Source organism: Poromitra crassiceps (genome assembly GCF_964638095.1).
Source record: "Poromitra crassiceps genome assembly, chromosome: 20".
NCBI lineage: Eukaryota > Metazoa > Chordata > Actinopteri > Beryciformes > Melamphaidae > Poromitra > Poromitra crassiceps.
In genome coordinates this window covers 19,215,632-19,219,638 of record NC_139637.1, presented here as the reverse complement: position 1 = coordinate 19,219,638, position 4,007 = coordinate 19,215,632, and positions in this window count along the sequence as shown.

Genomic DNA, 4,007 nt, shown 5'->3' with positions numbered 1-4,007 from the left:
GAGAGAGAGAGAGAGAGAGAGAGAGGTTGTGCGTTACCAGATTCATCTATTGCCTTATCAACTCGTATTCATCACTAGGCTACTCAATAAACAAAGGAAACCATATCGTCCTCAATGATTCTAGAATAGGCGGCGGGCTTATGCACTATATCTCAGCCTTACTTGGAGTCTTTGCGTTTCCAAAGTCGTCCTTGCTTGTGTGCGCAGTAGTTGTAGACTGGATCTGAGCACAAAGACACGTTGATCAGAAGCCTAGTCCTCCTGGTCTATTGTCCTGGGGTTTCTGCAGAAATGTCCATCTCTTTAGTGATCAAGCTGGGCCGCCGGGTCTAAAGAGGCAGTCAGACACTGTAAACAGCTGTTTATATAGCGCAGCTGACGTCACACCTTTGAACTCACCGACGCCCCGCCCATTGTAGCACAGATGTTTCAGGTGGGGGTTTGAACACATCCATGGTTGTGAGGCTTTGTTTGAATGAGGTGAAGGCGGGACTTTGTGATGCTAATTGTCCTTTACTTACTGCAATGCATTGCTGTGACCAAGCAGCCTGTTCCAATCTATAGCCTGTAGCTTTGTAGCTAATGACTATGATGATTTTGAGTTATTTTCCCCTCGTCAGAGTAGCCTAGGATATACTAGTCTAGCACATTTTAACAGTATTATATTATTATTTAACATGATCTAATAATGTTATCATGTTAAATAGTAGCCTACTGTATAGCCTACTGAGTTAGCTACATGAGTGGGCTTTAGTTTATGCATAAAATAACATTTTGGATTTCTTTGCCAATTAAGCTACTTATTACTAGTGATGCATGAAAAAGCTATGTTACAGTATGAAAAACCCATAAAAGGTTTATAATCCACAAATATTTAGGCTTACTATGACATTTATTGTATTTTGGACATGTGTTGTGTAAATCCAGTCAAAGTTTGTCAGAGATGCACAGGATGACACATCTTTACAGCACGGCTCAAATCTAATGTATTTGACAAACAACAACATCAACAACAACGGTTCCTCAATAGCTGCCTTTTTTGCAGTCCTCAAAGCAAAATCATTTTAATCCCAAGATGATTATTGGGAAATATCAAAAATAGTTGTGACAGTTGAGATGGTGGTTACAGGAGGAACAAGCAGAGGAAGCAATGCTGGTTCCTCTCCTTCAGCCATTATCTCTGTGTGACAGAAGTCTGGAGGGATGAGCTGAAAGAGTGTATAGCAATGTTCCCATGGGTTCAATGTTCCCAGAGATCAATATTGAACCCTGGGCACATTGAGCCATGGGAACATTGAACCCTGGGACAGCACATATTTAGGCCTGGGGAACATTGAACCCTGGGACAGCACATATTTAGGCCTGGGGAACATTGGACCCTGGGAATATTGAACCCTTTGTCATGTTCCCATATCTGCCATATAAACCCTGGGAACATGGAAGCTGTCCTAATGTCCAATCAGAGACTCAGTTGCAGCTCCATGCTGTGTGTCTGCTCACATCTCTAGGATGAAATTGTATCCATAGCAACAGCAGCATCGCCCTTCCTATGGAAACCAAAAACAACAACAGCTTATTTATCCTGTCGATATCCATTAGTGGATATCATGGTCCAGTGTAGCATTAACCACCAGCAGAACGATGGAAATATCAAGAAATAAAGTATGAGTAAAACATTTAAAAAGCGTGGAACAACTGTAGACAGGAAATCCTCCAATCAGGGCTGTGCTAAGTAAAGCTTGGACACAAGAAAACATGTGTCCAACAGTGTGAATGCGTTTGTGTCTTTTTAGGCTCGCTAACACACTGAAACTGCTTCCACATTGGTCACAGTGGTAGGGCTTATCTCCAGTGTGAATGCGCTTGTGTGTTTCTAGGTTACCTAACTGACTGAAACTGCTCCCACACTGGTCACATTTGTAGGGCTTCTCTCCAGTGTGAATGCGTTTGTGTCTTTTTAGGTGATGCAACAGACTGAAACTGCTTCCACATTGGTCACAGTGGTAGGGCTTCTCTCCAGTGTGAATGCGTTTGTGTGTTTTTAGGTGACCTAACCCACTGAAATTGCTTCCACATTGGTCACAGTGGTAGGGCTTATCTCCAGTGTGAATGCGTTTGTGTCTTTTTAGGTGATGCAACAGACTGAAACTGCTTCCACATTGGTCACAGTGGTAGGGCTTATCTCCAGTGTGAATGCGTTTGTGTGTTGTTCGGGCAGCAATGACTGACCGGCGGACACAAGCACAACGCCCCCATCCGCCTCACACACACACCCCACAGGAAACCACAGCAGCAACAAAAGTCCAACAGCAGAGAACAAAGACAACCCGCACATCTCTGCTATGATAAAGATCCCCCCATGGCAGGCGAGAGGAAAATAGCGGGAGAGCGAGAGAGAGGTTGTGCGTGCAGAAGTTACCAACCAGATTCGTCTATTGCCTTATCAACTCGTATTCATCACTAGGCTACTCAATAAACAAAGGAAACCATATCGTCCTCAATTATTCTAGAAGATAATTCCATATGATCGGTATGCGGCGGGCTTATGCACTATATCTCAGCCTTACTTGGAGTCTTTGCGTTTCCAAAGTCGTCCTTGCTTGTGTGCGCAGTAGTTGTAGACTGGATCTGAGCACAAAGAAACGTTGATCAGAGGCCTAGTCCTCCTGGTCTATTGTCCTGGAGTTTCTGCAGAAATGTCCATCTCTTTAGTGATCAAGCTGGGCCGCCAGGTCTAAAGAGGCAGTCAGACACTGTAAACAGCTGTTTATATAGCGCAGCTGACGTCACACCTTTGAACTCACCGACGCCCCGCCCATTGTAGCACAGATGTTTCAGGTGGGGGTTTGAACACATCCATGGTTGTGAGGCTTTGTTTGTGTATTGATATGTGGTTCTACATGACGCCTATGGAGGGCGCTCTAGACTGTGTACTAAGGAATGTGTATCAGGAAGTAAAGTTGCTTTTGAATGAATCGTCTGGTGTGTACAGTCACTTCAAAACAGTTTGAATGAGGTGAAGGCGGGACTTTGTGATGCTAATTGTCCTTTACTTACTGCAATGCATTGCTGTGACCAAGCAGCCTGTTCCAATCTATAGCCTGTAGCTTTGTAGCTAATGACTATGATGATTTTGAGTTATTTTCCCCTCGTCAGAGTAGCCTAGGATATACTAGTCTAGCACATTTTAACAGTATTATATTATTATTTAACATGATCTAATAATGTTATCATGTTAAATAGTAGCCTACTGTATAGCCTACTGAGTTAGCTACATGAGTGGGCTTTAGTTTATGCATAAAATAACATTTTGGATTTCTTTGGCAAGCTACTTATTACCAGTGATGCATGAAAAAGCTATGTTACAGTATGAAAAACCCATAAAAGGTTTATAATCCACAAATATTTAGGCTTGCTATGACATTTATTGTATTTTGGACATGTGTTGTGTAAATCCAGTCAAAGTTTGTCAGAGATGCACAGGATGACACATCTTTACAGCACGGCTCAAATCTAATGTATTTGACAAACAACAACAACAACAACAACAACCGTTCCTCAATAGCTGCCTTTTTTGCAGTCCTCAAAGCAAAATCATTTTAATCCCAAAATGATTATTGCGAAATATCAAAAATAGTTGTGACAGTTGAGACGGTGGTTACAGGAGGAACAAGCTGAGGAAGCAATGCTGGTTCCTCTCCTTCAGCCATTATTTCTGTGTGACAGAAGCCTGGAGGGATGAGCTGGAGGAGTGTATCAATGTTCCCATGGGTTCAATGTTCCCAGAGATCAATATTGAACCCTGGGCACATTGAGCCATCGGAACATTGAACCCTGGGACAGCACATATTTAGGCCTGGGGAACATTGGACCCTGGGAATATTGAACCCTTTGTCATGTTCCCATATCTGCCATATAAACCCTGGGAACATGGAAGCTAATGTCCAATCAGAGACTCAGTTGCAGCTCCATGCTGTGTGTCTGCTCACATCTCTAGGATGAAATTG